Source organism: Eutrema salsugineum, unplaced genomic scaffold, assembly GCF_000478725.1.
Source record: "Eutrema salsugineum unplaced genomic scaffold, Eutsalg1_0 scaffold_9, whole genome shotgun sequence".
Taxonomy (NCBI): domain Eukaryota; kingdom Viridiplantae; phylum Streptophyta; class Magnoliopsida; order Brassicales; family Brassicaceae; genus Eutrema; species Eutrema salsugineum.
The window spans coordinates 10,280,356-10,297,064 of record NW_006256342.1 but is presented as its reverse complement, the minus strand read 5'-3'; the positions used below and the strand labels follow the sequence as shown (position 1 = coordinate 10,297,064).

At 40.5% G+C, this 16,709-nt stretch overlaps 1 non-coding gene across 1 annotated transcript; it reads left to right on the top strand.

The window, feature by feature from the left end:
• The first annotated feature begins 461 nt into the window (after positions 1 to 461).
• LOC112087245 lies at positions 462 to 568 on the top strand. The gene has a single exon (XR_002899988.1). It is a non-coding gene; the product is annotated as a small nucleolar RNA R71 (small nucleolar RNA).
• Positions 569 to 16,709: the final 16,141 nt, after the last annotated feature.

Genomic DNA, 16,709 nt, shown 5'->3' with positions numbered 1-16,709 from the left:
GTTGGGGAGGGACAAAACCTTGTTGGTTATTAATTTGAGAGTGAAAATTCTGGGTGGGGTGATTCTTGTAGTAGGTAAAGCATTTTTGGTAACCTTGTTGTCCACCTACAAAGTTCACCTCAGCTGTGATGTCTTCCCTTTGAAATGTGTCTTGAAACACATGATTCACATCTCTAACAAAGTTGGCTGACTGATGAGAAGCTAAGAGAAGTGTGTCTAGCTTCTCATTGAGAGACTTGATGTCTTTCCTTGTCCTTTCCTCTTCAGCATTCACAGCTCCTCTTGAATTCCTTTCAAAGTATGATCCATAAAGCTCATCACTCTGAGCTACATTCTGCACTAGGGTCATAGCATCATTGACTTCCTTGGTCATGAAATTACCATTTGAAGCTGTGTCCAAGAGTAGTCTGACCTTAGGTAAAGCACCTATGTAGAAGGTACTTAGCAGCTGAGCATCTGAGAATCCATGGTGAGGGCATTGCATGGCATACCCTCTAAATCTTTCCCAAGCCTCACAAAATGATTCATGGTTCTTCTGAATGAAACTTGAGATTTCATTTCTTAACCTTGCTGTTCTTGATGAAGAGAAGAACTTGGTTAGAAATGCTCTTTTGCATTGCTCCCATGTTGTGACTGATCCTTGAGGTAGAAACTTTTCCCATTGATGAGCTTTATCTCCCAGAGAAAAAGGAAATAGCCTCAAATTGAAACTGTCCTCACTCACTCCATTCATCTTAGTTAGATCACAAACTCTATCAAAGTTGTCAATGTGATCTAATGGGTCTTCTAAAGCCAAGCCATGGAACTTGTTTGATTGCACCATGTTGATCAAGCCAGATTTGATCTCAAAATCGTTTTCAGGTGTTGGAGCCTGAATCCCATGTCTCTGACCCTGAGCATTGGCCTCATCACCAGCTCCTACAACTTGTATTGGACGTGGAGGTGGAGGCTCTTGCTGATTCTGGTGGTTTCCATTACCACCATGAGCCTGTTGCCCTTGATCCATACCCAACCTCTCAATGTGCACAGTCCTTTCTCTTTGTTTTCTTGCTTGACTTCTTATGTTCATACACCTGAAAACAAAGACAGCACTTGAAAGGTAATCAGTAAAACAAAAGAAAATGACTTGATCTCAAGAAGATCCAAAGTCCTAATGCTAGAATGAACTCTCCAATTGGCAACGGCACCAAATTGATAAGAATAGTGGTAAGTATTCCAGCCTGTCACGCGAATGACCCGGGTTCGATCCCCAGCAACGGCGCCAAATTGATAGCAGGAATTTTTCAATCCTTGATCAATTCCTCAACTACTCATGTCATTGTAGCACTTGAGGTATCAATCCAAATGGAGAGATTCTGGACACTAGAACTATGAGGATTTATCTTAATTCAAGTCTAATAAGCACATGAGTTGGTAACAAGGTGATCTAAAAACATAAAGCAAACAAAGACAAGCAGTAACTAAGAACAAGCAACAAGATAAACAAAACAGAGACTCAAATTCAAAAATAAGATAAAGCTAAACTTCTAGATGTGATCATGCTTTCAATGCTTAATTCATGATGCTAAGCAAACAATGCAACACTTGCAATTCTTTAGTCTAGACTTCCAATTCAGATTAATTCATTCCCATGACAGAAATCACTTTGCAAATTACTTAATCAAGACTAATTCCCATTAGTGAATAAGCAATTAACAAGCATAAGGTTCCAAGTCTAATATGACCAAATAGTCTCTTTGTGCATCAACATAAGAGCTAAGAAAGACTGAATCTTATACAGAAAGATAAAGCAAGCATCACATGATCTCAAATTCCAATGAACTTAGAACTATAATCTAGATTAATCCTCTCATGAAGGCATTAACCTCTACACTAATTCATTTTCAAACCAAATCATCATTTGTGAAATATGAATCAATGAACATTAAGAAACAGTTCTAATATGTCATTCATGCATTTAACAATCATTCCCATGATGAAAAAGGCATAAACCCTTAAGTTAGCTCATTCAGGCATTTCATCAAACACCTTGTGGGTGGAGAAATGCCTAAGTTCTAGACCATAGTGATTATCAAAGATATAGCATTAAGAGCAGCTAACTAAGGAAAGGAAATGAGAATCTAAACCTAAACATCACAAATCAAACATCTAAACACCCTAATCTACACACCTAGAAGCTTAAAAGAAGATTACTCACTAATCATGCTTAACACACCTAATCTTTTGCAAGAGGTGATGTTAAACATGATTAGAAGCAAAGATAAGAAGAGAATATGATAAGAAACAACTTTAGATTGATTAAATCCTTGAGATATCTCTTAACAAAATCTGGGTTTTTACAAAAGAGGCAAAGAGAAAAGAGAATAAAGCTTAGTCCTGATGATTAATCTCTCAAAACTATATATAGGTAGGGTTTTCCTGATGGGCCAACCCATTACAAGCTGGATATTAGCCCAAAAAAATCCAAAAACACGATCCAGATCAAGGTCATATCGACATGCCTAATCCAGATATTTTGCTAGATACTTTGTAAAGAGTTCCTTAACAAAAATATCGACCATGGGTCACCTCGATACTTTGCTCGACATTCCTTCAGCGTTTGAGGTTGAAAAATGTCGACTATGGGTCACCTCGATACTTTGGTCGATATTATTTCGGCGTCCCAGGTAGAAAATATCGACCACCTCTCATCTGGATGCTTCTGGTCGATATGAATGCAAACCATCTGAACCAAAACCTTCATTACTCCCAGCTCAGTGGTCCGAACCTCGTTCTGTCAACTCTGTGAGCCAGATGGCGCTGTCAGATACAACTTTGATGAAGGGTCCGAGTCCAGCAGACGTCAGCAAGGGCTCCGTTTCACCGGTTCTTTGAGGCGCGTCGTTTTGGTCCTTTAGCGGCTGCGAGAGATGTGTTCCTTCTGATTGGCTTAACTTTCAGCTCCGACCTCCAAATTGAGTGATCTTAAGCGTTCTGGAAACTATACTCAACCCTCTTGAATCTTGTAGAAGACACCGGAGGCTGAATCGTAATAAACGTCCTACTTATAAGGTGATGAAGTAGAGGGATTGTCGGCTTCTATCCACTTGTCCGGTTCTGATGCATTCACACGAGGGTCTCTCCACGGCTTCTGTCCCAAATGCTCCCTTTTTGCTCCAAATGACCTGTAAACTCTCCAAAATGCAAGACTCTATAGGACCTAATGCATTTCCTATCCTAAACCAACTATAAGGACAAACACATTGAAAACTACCTAAATGTATGCATGAGACTCAATATTTGGACCAAAAATGCAATCCTAAGTATGAAAATTATGAAGATATCAAATACTTATCATTTAGGTCGTTTTAGAGGAGAGACGAAATACTTTAGAGAGATACAACTTTATGCTTTTGTTTTAGGTTTAAGGAGAGAGATTTATCTCTTGACCCCTTTTTGTTTCTCTGTTATTTTCGATTTCTGCTCTACTTTTTAATACTATGATTTTGCTTTCATTCATATGTCTGAGTAGTTTTAGGTTTAAAAGATTTTTGATGGGGGTTATATATGTTCGATGAGGATTCCATTAGCTATTGAAGCCGAATCCTAGAACTTTATCTTATAAACTTATATATAATGCATGGGAGTAGCGTCATGAACTACAATCTGATCCCGGTTTTGGGTGTTGCAAAAGTTTTCATTCGAGGCGAGATCTAGTTTGAGAAGAGCAGATCAACCATAGGAGTGGAAACCTACCGATGGGAGACCTGTGAATACTGATGAGTCTTAAGCTTACTGCATCTTTTCTTTTCCAGTGCCAGAGTGAAAAACTACTGGTCAAGGTTGCGATAGATATTTGGTTATGATCACGACAGTGGCGTACTCATACGTTCGTGGATCGTGTTCTAAAAAGTTTTAGCTAGGATACATCCCCCGGAGAGAATTTTCCTGAAAACCCAGCGCCTCTTTTCTATAGATTTACATCGATTTTGATTTAAGTTTTAGTCTAGTACTTCATTCACTTAGCCGATTTTCATACAAGCAATTAGGTCTAGCCGTTTTCTCGTTTTTAGTCGAATTCTTTAAAATTAGTTATTAGGTCATTTCAATTCCCGTATTTTCTCGTTAAGATTAGTTTTTACATTTTAAAGACACCACCAAAACTCTCACAAAAATCGCCTGGTTCTAGACTTCCATACTTTATATTTCTTTCGAAGGCTTTTGCAGGAAAGATCCTCCTTCCCTGTGGATTCGATCTCTAAGAACTACAGTCGATCAGCTGTTCATTTGCGGCTAGTGATTTCATTTAGGGTAAAACTTGACACCCTCACCACACGACACATCAAGTTTTTGGCGCTGTTGTTGGGGAAGACACACATTTTCTTTTCCGCAAAACCCTAAGAAAGGTTGGTAAATCGACTTTAGAACATTTTTTCTGCAAATTTCCATTTTTGTTTCTTTTTGTTTCAGTTCCCGAGGCAATGAACCCTATAAATTGAAATTTCTACTACGAGGTAGGTTTTTAGAACACTCCTCAAGCCACCAGACGCAGAGAAGAGCAATACATACGTGACCTCTTCGATAAAGTTCGAAACTCAAATCCGAACTACCGAGCATTCCTAGATGATCCCTACACACATCTAATGGTAAACCCTAGATCACCTATGCATCGCATACCTCACCAGATTCTCCAGCAAGATGAGAATGCCCAGCTTAGTAATCGATTGGGTCAGATTGAAGAAATATCGATGCTTTTCAACGAGAAGATCGATAACCTTGCTTCCCAAGTCAAATCAATAGAGGAACAAGCAAGAAAAGATGCAGCCATGATCGCTAGGCCCTGACCACGGCCATTGGTCGTTAACATTAAACCCGACCCCAAACCACCCACTTCATCTCATTCCATCTCACCAAGCCCCATTCCACCTCATTCTTAGTGACATGCTCATTCATGATTTAGGACTAGACTAGGCGGTAGCTAAGCACATTTGAAACGAAGTACCCCAGAAGAATTTGGATGATTTCGATTTAGATGAAGGAATACACTAGCTCTGTTTTGTTTGGACTTAACATGGACTTAACTCTCTCATTAAAGCATTAGACCAGGGAAACGAATCATACATTCAGGACTCCTTTACCCTTTGACTACTCTCTGTTGATCTTGAATGGCTAGTTCATCTTTAGATAGTTCCCCACCTTAACCAAGCCTCTTTCGAACCACATGCACTTTTGTTTTCTATTGTCTTATATGCAGATATGTGCAAAAACGTTGGAGAGAAAGAGGAACGACGTATTTTTCAGTCACTAAGACGAAGAACTGCGATTTTGCCGAAAGCTTTACCGGAAAGATTCAACAAAGGAGAAAACTCAGTTTGTCCTCAGAAAAAAAGGAAAAAAAAATGAAAGGAAAGGAAATAAAACCTTAAGAGAGTCTAAGAGGATCAATTTTATCTTTGACGCAAGCTAGATTTTGATCTTATGGAGTTTTGGAGATCATTTTCTGATTCCCGGAAAGAATCTAAGTCTGGGGGAATAGCTATTTACAACAAAGGAGCAAGGATTATGCAACAACATTTGGCAAGAAGAAGTGACTGAAAATTGCGGTCATCAACATGTCCTTATCTCTCTTGCGGTTTTGCATATTATCTTGCATCATCCGGATTCATCAGGTAACCCGAAACACTTTAACTCCACCACTTAAACAGCTCTTAATGCCAAACGCCATCTATCCTCGATGATGTCTATGATGAGAACTCACGTTTGCACTTAATAAATATAGAGCGCTAGTTGACTGAAATCAAGATTTATATTGTTTAAGTTTTGTTTGACGGAAAAAGTGGACTAGTTTCTTTTGTGTCTTGGTGAGAATTTTCTAGACTAAGTTGGGGATTGATGCATGATGTGTCGTGTGCGTGAGGGTTGTCAAGTTTTACCCTAAATGAAATCAATAGCGGCAAGTGCACAGCTGATCGATAGTAGTTCTTAGGGATCGAATCCACAGGGAAGGAGGATCTTTCCTGCAAAAGCCTTCAAAAGAAATATAAAGTAAGGAAGTCTAGAACCAGGCGATTTTTGTGAGAGTTTTGGTGGTGTCTTTAAAACGTAAAAACTAATCTTAACGAGAAAATACGGGAATTGAAATGACCTGATAACTAAACGAAAACGACTAAAAACTAGAAAAACGGCTAAAGCTAATTGCTTAAATGAAAATCTATTAAGAGAATGAAAATACTAGACTAAAACTTGAATTAAAATCGGTGTAAATCTATAGAAAATGGGCGCTGGGTTTCAGGGAAGTTTTCTCAAGGGTATGAACGATTCAAAACATTGCTAGAGAGTAAATTTGATAAGATCTTAGCTTAACCTTTTCGAACTAGAGTCACGGACGTATGAATACACCACTGTTGTGATCATAGACAACTATCTCTCTCAACCCTGACCAGTAGGTTTCCACTCTGGCCCTGGAAGAGAAGAGATGCATTATGTTTAGGACTCGTCAGCATTCACAAATCGCCCATAGGTAGATTTCCACTCCTATGTTTGTTTAGCTCTCCCAAACTAGATCTGACACCAGATGAACACTTTTGTGTCACCAAGCATTAGGATCAGATTGTAGTTCATGACGCTACTCTCATGCAGTAAAAACGAATTCAGAAGAAAAAGTTCTAAGATTCGGCTCAAAAGCTCATGGAATCCTCACCGAACATATAAATCTCTATCAAAAATCCCTTAATCCCAACAATAAAACTACTCAGACATGATGAACGAAATCAAAAACATAGTATTAAGAAATAGAATAGAAACCGAAATTGAAAAAGAAAGAACAAGGGTTCAAGAGACAAAACTCTCTCTCCCTAAAACCTAAAACTTAAAAAGGATTCTAAAACAATAAGAACATATGAAGGCATACGAATTAGGGTTCCTAAAACATGTATTTATAATGCTCAAGACATCTCTGGGCGTCACTTAGGGTTTCTCCAAATGAGAGAATCATTTTGGGCTTCAGAAATGGGCCTTCGGACTCGGAGGTAGTTGGCCGCGGTCGGGATGGCTGTGACCGCGGGGAATGGGTTGCTGGCCGCGGTCGCGGTGCTTCTGACTGCGGGAAATGCTCTGTTGGCCGCGGGTGGAAACGTTTGCCGGCTGGTTTACGGGACATCTTGCTCTTCGCGTATCTTTTGATTGAACCGTTGGATTTCCAAGCTGTAAAGTGTGCTGGAAAGCTGATACTTCCATCTTTAAGATCTCCAAATTTGAGCTGGATCAGACGGTGAGAAGGCCTTCAATCAGGGGTGAACTTCTGACGGTTTGACTCTGAGTTGAAATCTGGTTTTCTATCCATTTTGTTAAGCTTTTCCCTAAGTTACCTGAAAAGAGTCTTGGAACTTCAAATACTAGAAAAACGTAATAAAAGTACTTAAAAGCAATTAAAAACATAGAAAAAGTATTTCAAAACGATCCATAAAAGTGGTCAAAATACGGTATTATCAACTCCCCCAGACTTAAACCTTTGTTTGTCCTCAAACAAAGCAAAAGCCTAAACTGGTTAAGTGAAAACAAAAATAGGGAATGCACAAATCTCAGAGACATGAACTCCTAAACTAGGACCAAAGATAGTGCATTAATCCACAACTTAGTCTAGAAAATTCTCACCAATGCACAAGAGATACTAGTCCACTTTTTCGTCATGCAAAACTTAAACAATCAAAATCTTGATTCCAGTCAACTAGCTCTCTACATTCATTAAGTTCAATAGTGAGTTCTCATTAAAGACATCATCCAGGGTAGACGGCGTTTGGCATTAAAGGGCTGTTTAAGTGGTGGAGTTAAAGTGTTTCGGGTTACCTGAAGATCTGGAGGATGCAAGATAATATGCAAAACTGCAAGAGAGATAAGGACCTGTTAATGACCGCAATTTTCAGTCACTTCTTCTTGCCAAATGTTGTTGCATAATCCTTGCTCCTTTGTTGTAAATAGCTATTCCCCCAGACTTAGATTCTTTCCGGGAATCAGAAAATGATCTCCAAAACTCCATAAAATCGAACTCCAGTTGCCTTGGGACTTAAAATTCGACCTCTCTAGACTCTCTAAGGCTTTTATTTCCTTTCTTTTCTTATTTTCGGATTTTTTTTTTTTTTTTGAAAAGGAAATGCCTTTTAAAGAGAGAGAGACAAGAGGACGAGATTGTACAAAAATTTGAGATTTTTCTAAGGCAAACTGAGCTTCTTCTTGTGTTGAATCCTTCCGGGAACTTTTCCAGCAAATCGCAGGTCTCTGTCCTTGGTGACTGAAAACTGCGTCGTTCCTCTTTCTCTCCAACATTTTTGCACTTATCTGCATATAAGACAACAGAAAACAAGAGTGCATGTGGTTTGAAAGGGGATTGGTTAAGGTGGGGAACTAGCTAAAGATGAACTAGCCATTCAGGATCAACAGAGAGTGGTAAAAGGATAAAGGAGTCCTGAATGTATGATTCGTTTCCCTGGTCTAATGCTTCAATGAGAAAGTTAAGTCCAAATTAAGTCCAAGTAAAACAGAGCTAGTGTATCCCTTCATCTAAATCGAAATCATTCAAATTCCTCTGGGGTACTTCGTTTCAAATGTGCTTAGCTACCGCCTAGTCTAGTCCTAAATCATGAATGAACATGTCACTAGGAACAGTCTAAAGCACACAGTCAACTATCATTGATTCATGTTCATCATTCCCTTTAAAACGTATTTTGTTTTGAAAACCGATTTTGAAAAACTTTAAGGAAAATGCAAAAAGTGTAGATAATGCAAGACTCATGAAAGAAAAGTGGTTAGAAAGGGATGAAATCCTCCCCCAGACTTAAATCACACTGTCCTTAGAATCGAGATTGGATGAGAAAAATGCATAGATAATCGAATTGGTAAGGCCAAAGAGAACTTACCTGGATTCGGGATGCTGGTGGAGATGAACCGGATTCATTCGAAGAGGTTTGGGTTGGTGATAGGTAGTGGTGAAGGTGGTGGAGGGTGATGAATGAGGTGGAGTGGGGATTGGTGAGGTGGAATGAGGTGAAGTGGGTGGTTTGGGGTCGGGTTTGATCTCAACGACCATTTGCCGCGGTCAGGAGCCACGCGACCGCGGTAAACAGTTGCTTGGCCGCGGTCAGAAACACGCGATCGCGGTCGAAGAGGCGTTTCCCGCGGTCAGAACGTCTGCGACCGCGGGGGCTTATTTTCGCAGCCTCTTCCTGCTTTTTCTTGGTTCCTGCTGGGCCGAGCGGTCATGGACCATCCTTCTTTTTGGTTTTTTCGGGTTTTTTGATTTTTTGGGTTTTTTATTTTATAAGAAACACCTGAAACTAAGAAAAAGAAAAAGATCTATAGAAAAAGAAAGAAAAATCCTAAAGAAAAATCGATATTAGCGAATGAAATCCTCCGGTTTGGCCAGTCCATTATAGCTCCGGAAGTTGTTAGAAAAGACCATCCGAGAATCACTGGATATGTTGCATCTCTCGTCTCGACAATGTAGAAGTCGACAGACACTATGCAATCTCCTATTCTCAAAGGAATTTCATGAGCTATTCCTTGAGGTGTTGCATTTGAATCATCAGCTAGACTAATCTTTGCTCTAGTCCTGCGCAGGTGTTTAATACCAAGTCTCAAAGCAATTGCCTTGGACATCATGTTAAGACAAGCTCCAGAATCACATAGCACGTTTTTAAACATTTCTCCTCTAATAGAACAAGAGATAAGAAACTGACCTACACATTCGATTTTGTGAAGTGTTCGAACAGGTTTACCTCTCCTTGCATGATTGAACAAGTCTTCTATCTCAGGGATTGATTCCTTACTCTCACAGAAGTAATGGCCTATCATGAAGTCTTTGCAAGCTCTGGCAAAGGTGATTCTTTCAGGCAAATTTCGAACCACATCAGTGAATTCGTCGAGCTTTTCCTTGCTGATTTTGTTGGTGTAGTGGCTGCAGTCCTCAGGCTTTTTGAGGTGAATCGCATAGACAGCTGCTTCTGGTGTTGTCATGTATCGAGCTCTCATAAAGTATCTATGGATATCCTCTTTAGACTCCTTGCAGTACCTGAAAAAGACTTGCAAATGACCAAGCTTCCAGATTTCATCAAAGCTTAGATAAGCAGGGAATGACCTGACCACATTGTTGAACTCCATTAGTTTTTCTCTACTGATGTTGTTGGTGATCCATTGAATTTCTCCTGAGCCGTCTTCTGAGGAATATCCTGCGTTTGGATCTTCTACAAACAACCCATACTCTTCATCTTCAGAGTATTGCTCTTCATACTCATCTTCACAAGACAAAGCCATGTTGCAGGGCCATGACTTTTCCTCTTCTTCAGATCTTTGGGTGCTTATGGAGCAAACCAGTTGTTGATGGAGTGGTTTAGTCATCCCAGGAGGTGTATCAGACGTACAGATGCTTGTAAGAGTCGAACGGGACTGTTTTGGAACGTTTTTCCGGTTGGCCTTGACTGCAGGTGACGCAACCGCGGGAAAACGACCATGGGCCGCGGGTAGACCTAACACGACTGCGGGAAAGGGCTTCCTGGCCGCGGTCGGAGGCGACGCGACTGCGGGGAATTGTCTCCGAGTTGATCTGTTGCTGTTGCTTGCTCCTTTGCTTCCTTGATGGTCTCCTGGGTCTTCTAACTTGATGTACTTCCTCTCTGAACTTGAGTCTTTAGTTTTGGTTGCTGGAATCTGCTCTCCAAGTCCTTGTATGATCTCCTCAATCTTTTCTTCAACTTCATCAAGAGCATAGACTACTTTGTCCATGGTTGAGTCAAGCTCTTCGGTTTTGTCAATGACTTTGTAAACCTTCTCTGAAACTTCGACTGTAAAGTCACAAGACTCGTTCTTAGCTTCGTTTAGGGCTTTGTCCACATCATCAAGTTTGAAATCCAGGTCCATGACTTTGTTTTTGGTGTTGCGAAGCTCATAGGTGTGCTTTGCTTGCTCTTTCTCCATGCTGTTGAACTTGTTAGCGATCATAGCCGCGTTCTTGGTTGCTCGTTCTTCTATTAAATTGACTTGTGAGGCTAGGTTATCGATCTTCTCATTGAAATTTTTTTGATATCCCGTCAATCCTTTCGTTTAGAGCGGCTGTAGCGGTTGCTTGAGCTTCTAGGAATTGCTTGATCACGCCTTCGAGCTGACTCAATCTGTTACTGAGCTGGGCGTTCTCATCTTGGTGGAGAACCTGGTGAGGTAGGCGATACATAGGATATCTAGGGTTAGCCATTGGAGGTACGTATGGCTCGTTCTGGAACGTTCTGTAGTCTTCGGTTCGAATTTCTTCGTAGAGATCGCGTAAGTATTGCTTCTCTCTGCGTCTGGTGGCTTGAGGAGTGTTATAGAAACCTTCCTCATAGTGTGTATTTCGATTTATAGGATCCATATCTTCTGAAATGGAAACAAAATAACCGAAAAATAGAAATATGCAGAAAAGGGGGTTCTAGAGTCGATTTACCAACCTTTCTTGGGGTTTTGCGGAAAAGAAAACGCATGCCTTCCCCGACAACGGCGCCAAAAACTTGATGTTGGTGTGGTGTTTAGGGTTGTCAAGTTTTACCCTAAATGAAATCAATAGCCACAAGTGCACAGCTGATCGATTGTAGTACTTAGGGATCGAATCCACAGGGAAGGACGATCTTTCCTGCAAAAGCCTTCGAAAGAAATATAAAGTAAGGAAGTCTAGAACCAAACGGTTTTGTGGGGGTTTCGGTGGTGAGTTTAAAATGTAAAAACGAATCCTAAAGAGACAATACGAGAATTAAAATGACGTAATAACTAAACTTAACGAAAACAGGTAAAAACGAGAAAAACTCCTAATCTAATTGCTTAAATGAAAATCGAATAAAAAGGAATGAGAATATTGAACTAAAGCTTGAAATAAAAACGGTGTGAATCTATAAGGAAGAAAGCGTTGGGGTTCATGGAAGTTTTCTCAGGGGTACGAACCATTCAAAACATTGCTAGAGAGTAAAATTGATAAGATCTTAGCTTAAACTTTTCGAACTGGAGTCACGGACGTATGAATAGCCACTGTCGTGATCATAGACAACTATCTCTCTCAACCCTGACCAGTAGGTTTCCACTCTGGCCTTGGAAAAGAACAGATGCATTATGTTTAAGACTCGTCAGCATTCACAAATCGCCCATAGGTAGGTTTCCACTCCTACGTTTGTTTTGCTCTCCCAAACTAGATCTGACACCGGATGAACACTTTCGTGTCACCAAGCATCTGGATCAGATTGTAGTTCATGACGCTACTCTCATGCAGTAAAAACGAATTCAGAAGAAAAAGTTCTAAGATTCGGCTCAAAAGCTCATGGAATCCTCACCGAACATATAAATCCTTATCGAAAATCCCTTAATCCCAACAATAAAACTACTCAGACATGATGAACGAAATCAAAAACATAGTATTAAGAAGTAGAATAGAAACCGGAATTGAAAAAGAAAGAACAAGGGTTCAAGAGACAAATCTCTCTCTCCCTAAAACCTAAAACTTAAAAAGGATTCTAAAACAATAAGAATATATAAAGGCATTCGAATTAGGGTTCATAAAACATGTATTTATAATGCTCAAGACATCTCTGGGCGTCACTTAGGGTTTCTCCAAATGAGGGAATCATTTTGGGCTTCAGAAATGGGCCTTCGGGCTCGGAGGTAGTTGGCCGCGGTCGGGATGGCTGTGACCGCGGAGAATGGGTTGCTGGCCGCGGTCGCGGTGCTTCTGACTGCGGGAAATGCTCTGTTGGCCGCGGGTGGAAACGCTTGCCGGCTGGTTTATGGGACATCTTGCTCTTCGCGTATCTTTTGATTGAACCGTTGCTTTGCCAAGCTATAAAGTGTGCTGGAAAGCTGATACTTCCATCTTTAAGATCTCCAAATTTGAGCTGGATCAGACGGTGAGAAGGCCCTCAATCAGGGGTGAAATTCTGACGGTTTGACTCTGAACTGAAATCTGGTTTTCTATCCATTTTGTTAAGCTTTTCCCTAAGTTACTTGAAAAGAGTCTTGGAACTACAAATACTAGAAAAACGTGATTAAAGTACTTAAAACCAATTAAAAACATAGAAAAAGTATTTCAAAACGATCCATAAAAGTGGTCAAACTACGGTGTTATCATAGAGTTAAAGTGTTTCGGGTTACCTGATGAATCTGGAGGATGTAAGATAATATGCAAAACCGCAAGACAGATAAGGACCTGTTGATAACCGCAATTTTCAGTCACTTCTTCTTGTCCAATGTTGTTGCATAATCCTTCCTCATTTGTTGTGAACAGCTATTCCCCCAGACTTAGATTCTTTCCGGGAATCAGAAAATGATCTCCAAGACTCCATAAAATCGAACTCCAGTTGCCTTGGGACTTAAAATTCGAACTCTCTAGACTCTCTAAGGCTTTTATCTCCTTTCTTTTCCTATTTTCAGATTTTTTCTTATTATTATTATTTTTTGGGAAAAGGATGCATTTTAAAGAGAGAGAGACTAGAGGATGAGATTGTACCAAAATTTGAGATTTTTCTAAGGCAAACTGAGTTTCTTCATCTGTTGAATCCTTCCGAGAAGTTTTCCGGCAAAATTGCAGGTCTCTGTCCTACCCCAGACTTAAATCACACTGTCCTCAGTGTGAAACAAGTCGAGATTGGATGAGAAAAATGCATAGATAATCGAATTTGGTAAGGCTAAAGAGAACTTACCTGGATCTGGGATGCTGGTGGAGATGGACTGGATCCATTCGAAGAGGTTTGGGAAGGTGATAGGTGGTGATAAAGGTGGTGGAAAGTGATGAATGAGGTGGAGTGGGGCTTGGTGAGGTGGAATGAGATGAATTGGGTGGTTTGGGGTCGGGTTTCATCTCAACGACCATTTGCCGAAGTCAGGAGTCACGCGACCGCGGTAAACTGGTGCTCGGCTGTGGTCAGAAAGACGCGGCCGTGGTCGAAGAGGTGTTTCCCGCGGTCAGAACACCTGCGACCGCGGAGTCTTAATATGCGGCCTATTCTTAGTTCCTGCTGGGCCGAGCAGTCAGGGACCATCCTTCTTTTTGGTTTTTTCGGTTTTTTGATTTTTTTGGCTTTTTTGTTTTATAAGAAACACCTGAAACTAAGAAAAAGAAAAAGATCAATAGAAAAAGAAAGAACAATCCTAAAGAAAACAATACCTGAATTGGTTGCCTCCCATTAAGCGCTTTTGTTTTAAGTCGTTTAGCTCGAATTTGGTGTAGAGACTGGCTTAGTCCTTAAAAGGCACTGTCTTGGGACAAGCCCTCTTTGCTTTCCTTGTCTTTCCTTTGTATATCCTTTATAACGCCATTCCCAATTGGAAATTTTGTCCTTAGGTTCGAGATGGTAGCCTCCTCCAGGATCAAAAATCAGTCTTGGAACTTCTTTGAGGCATGAGTCTTCAACACCACTTGTGATAGGAGAACGTCTTAGATGCTTGTATGATGAGGTGAATAAGTTTTCTCACACGTCATAACATTGGACCATGTTGCAAGACACAAAGACGAATGATTCTTTATGATTTGATGTGGTGGAGAAGGTTAAGCATCCAAGGTGAGGATAGTTTGGTGTCCCCATGGCTTGAACTGTTGGAGAATTGGTAAAAAGAGCATTGGCCACGGGTGGAAGTGTCGCGATCACGGTGAAAGGTGGTTTGCACGCAAGTGCAAGTGTCGCGACCGCGGAGAAACATGGGTTGGCCGCTGGTAGCGCACTTGCGACCGCGGTGCCGAATGTCCGAGGAGAGGTGTCCAGATTCTCTTGCTTCTTGTCTCCAATTCTTTTTCCTTGTGGAGAGTCTTCGGAAAAGAGTCTTGAGAGCCATTTAAGCTTCACACTTGCTTCAATTAAGTCTATATCACCTCTTATATGAGCATTAGTTAAAGGTATACATAAGGAAGTAGCTTTGTTCGTCAAGCTTGTAAATCCGGCGTTTTCTTTGGGTGCACTTCTTTCTAGAACGTATCAAACATCTTTTGTAGTTCCTCCAGGGTCAAATATTGGATCATCTACGCCGCTTATTGTCAGACAATGAGAGTTTCTTGTAGGAATCGCCGGATGTGAGGTTTTCTTGTCGATCTTTGTGAAACTCATACATTGATTCGGGTAGTTGATGAGTGTTTCAACAGATGCCAGGAGCGAAGTACCAAATATCAAGGGTTTTGTTCCATCCTTTCTCATCTCTATAACATGGAAATCAGTAGAAACAAGACAAACTTCCCCTTGAAAAGGCAATTCGGATTTGAAACCGAGTGGAGCTGCACCAGAAAAACCTCCATAGTGAATGTAAACTTAAAAGGATGAAAAATCGAAATACATATACTCTCGGAAATGGTCTTTGGTATGAGATTCACATCAGGTCCAGTATCACAAAGAGAATCACGAAATTTCAATCCCTTGATTGAGAATGGGGCATCAAACTTCTCGGGATCATTTGTCTTAGAAGGCGCCTCCAATGGTGGTTTTGATGTCACCATTAGTGTCTCATCTTTCACGTGGTCTGTCTCACAGTCAAGATGGTGAGGAGCTGAAAGGAGAAAAAGGCTTTGGTTCATCAAGAGGAAGTGACTTATGGTCTTGTTTGTCATCTCCAAAACACTTGAACGAATCGGTAGAGACGAGATCTTCACTAGGGATAGAAATAGGTTCTCCTTTTTCTTGATGACTGCCTTCCATGACGTGATGATCCAAAGGAATTTCATTTGATGGCCTGTTCTAACAAACTTGATGATCCAAAGGAATTCCATCTACTTCACAAGCTACCCAATACCCATCATCCATAGATTCATTGAGCTCTTGAAGCATATCATCAATCTCGGCTTGGGAGACAGACGGCATATCTCTGTGGGCATTGTAAATTGAATAAGGGTCGTGGTCCTTGTAGAATCCTTGTTTCTCTAAAACTGTGCGAATTGATTTGTTGTGGCTGCGAAGTTCTCTTGTGTGGTGGTTCGGAATTGAATTCTGATCCATTGAAGAGAGATCACGAATGTATTGTGCTTCTCGGCGTCGAGTGGCTTGAGGAGTGTTGTAAAAACCTCCCTCATAGTAGTAATTTCGTTTCATATGGTTCATTGCTTCATAACCTGAAACAAGAAGAACCAAAAACGAAAATAAGTAGAAAAGGTGTTCTAGAGTCGATTTACCAACCTTTCTTAGGGTTTTGCAGAAACGAAAACGCATGCCTTCCTCGGCAACGGCACCATAAACTTGATGTGTCGTGTGCGTGAGGGTTTTCAGGTTTTATCCTAAATGAAATCAATAGCCGCAAGTGCACAGCTGATCGATTGTAGTTCTTAGGGATCAAATCCACAGGGAAGGAGAATCTTTCCTGCAAAAGCCTTCAAAAGAAATATAAAGTAAGGAAGTCTAGAACCAGACGATTTTTTTGAGGGTTTTGGTGGTGTCTTTAAAACGTAAAAACTAATCTTAACGAGAAAATAGGGGAATTGAAATGACCTAATAACTAAACTTAACGAAAACGAATAAAACAAGAAAAACGGCTAAACCTAATTGCTTAAATGAAAATCGATTAAGAGAATGAAAATACTAGACTAAAACTTGAATGAAAATCGGTTTAAATCTGTAGAAAAGGGGCGCTGGGTTTCAGGGAAGTTTTCTCAGGGGTATGAACGATTCAAAACGTTGCTAGAGAGTAAATTTGATAAGATCTTAGCTAAAACTTTTCGAACTTGAGTCACGGACGTATGAATACGCCACTGT